Genomic DNA, 2,500 nt, shown 5'->3' on the forward strand with positions numbered 1-2,500 from the left:
TAACCTGCTTAGTTCAGTCTTTTCTTCAATCTCCAGTATTAACAAGAGGACTAGGAATATCTTCATCTGCAGTACAGATAACAGAGTTGGTTAGTTTGACATACTGAAGGAAAATCGGTGGTTTCCTTTGGCACAGAAGAACGGGTTTTATAAGTTAATATTAGGAAGTTGATTTACAGAATTGACCTACAAGGGAATTATGCTCTCTCTCTCTCTCTCTCTCTCTCTCTCTCTCTCTCTCTCTCTCTCTCTCTCTCTCTCTCTCCCCGACATGCATATATATCCTATGACACACGCAAACACTAGACACTAGATCCGTTTAATAGACTACTTCCAGTCCAATTAACAAAAGACGAAGTATCGACGATTTCTCCTTTCTTGTATCGTAATTTCAGTCACACAACAACGACAGAGCGAAACAAGACGTGAAAAAAAAAAAGATAGAAAAGAAGCGAACAGAAACTTAACAGCAGGAAAAATAACTCGCCATAACTTGTTAAAAACGAAACCATATTCTTTATAACGTAAGATATATTCTATAAATTAGGGATGAACAATTAGTGAAAAATAGATGCGCTATTTGGTACAAAGAAAGAATTGTTTTCTCTGGATATAGAAATGAATGGAACTCTATATTCTGAATACAATTTTAATGAAATAACCTTGCATTGTAATAACGTTATTAACTATTGAGTAAAACATTAAACAATCGTCTAGATTACATGAAATTTATTTACTGTTACAGAATATACCTTTATATTTTCGATTCTCTATTGCATATGTTTGCTAGAGTTTTGGAATTTTGCATATTTATACATGTAGCAAATGATAGCGAATCCTTCAGCAAAAGTCCATCCTAATAAAAATAGGGATATTATACGTTTTTGAAACTGAAATTCAAATTCTGATTATTCATCTTTTATTGCATCCAAACTTTAATATATTTTGTAACAGCTGACACTCACAGTCGAAGTAAAAAGAATGTGACAACAAGGAGATTGAAATTGAGGATATGATAATAATTAAAACTGCAATCAGGAAACAATTGACTTGGACAACCTATAATTGTATTATTTGTTTTAAAGTAACCTCAAAATATATATATTCTAATCACGTCTGTTTGATTATATATATATATATATATATATATATATATATATATATATATATATATGTATATATACATGATAAATTTTGCACATTTAGACGTATTTTCCATATTCAAATAAGCCAAATATTTTTAATACATTAATGTGTGGATTCTCTTAACGACCTCGGGATCAGAGCCTCAGGCGAAATCACACAAAGACAAGAGCTTATGACCGGCCAGGAGTCGAACCCTGGTCCGGCAAACTTGTATAGACAGTGACTAACCAAGCTCTTGTCTTTGTGTGATTTCGCCTGAGGCTCTGATCCCGAGGTCGTTAAGAGAATCCAGACATTAATGTATCAAAAATATTTGGCTTATTTGAATATGAAAAACACGTCTAAATGTGCAAAATTTATTGTATATATATATATATATATATATATATATATATATATATATATATGCACATATACACACATATACACACAGCATAAATACAGTATATAGGCTACTGGTAGCCTACTACTCTAATCTCTAATTTTGGAGAGAGGATGGTATAAGAGTCCTGGCCTTATCCTATGAATATTCAAGCTGCATATTGCCCCCCGATTTCGGCCATCTATTGGTGAACTCACCAGTTCAAGTACTGTCTAAGTCAAAATGGATTGACGTCGCGGAAAAAAAATGACAAGCGATTGGAAGAACGTGTATTTATCTCTGAGAGAGAGAGAGAGAGAGAGAGAGAGAGAGAGAGAGAGAGAGAGAGAGAGAGAGAGAGAGAGAGAGAGAGAACTCTATATGAATGTTATTATGCAGATATGCCGTATTTACAATAGTAGAAATCCTGGATGGCGCTAAAGTAAGCATACAAATGACCAGGATGTAAACATCTTCATACTTCTCAACACAAAGGAAAACCATGAAAAAGAATATATTCTTATAGAATTCAAATGCAATGCACATAAAATGAACCGTAAAGCAATGTCAAAAATAACTACCCTAAAAACGTGTATCTAGCGGCGATACCAGTGAAATCGAGATTCTGTAATCTCCCTTCAACCGGGTACAGACGAATCTGGGTCAGCCGTTTCCTATCCCCGAGTCCCACTGACCCTGGCAAGCGTGGTCTTGCCCGAGGAGTCCATGTCCTTATACGAACTCTGAAGGACGCGTAGGAGTCAATACTCTGAGCCGAAATGGAGTCCTTCCGTTCCGTTGCTAGTTTACACAGCCCACGTTTCTTGCCGAGGGTCACAAGATTCTCCTTTGTTCCTTATACTATATATATATATATATATATATATATATATATATATATATATGTATATATATATATATATATATATATATATCTATATATATATATATATATATATATATATATATACATATATATATATATATATATAT

The sequence above is a fragment of the Palaemon carinicauda genome, chromosome 3 (genome assembly GCF_036898095.1).
Source record: "Palaemon carinicauda isolate YSFRI2023 chromosome 3, ASM3689809v2, whole genome shotgun sequence".
In the NCBI taxonomy this organism is placed as follows: Eukaryota; Metazoa; Arthropoda; class Malacostraca; order Decapoda; family Palaemonidae; genus Palaemon; species Palaemon carinicauda.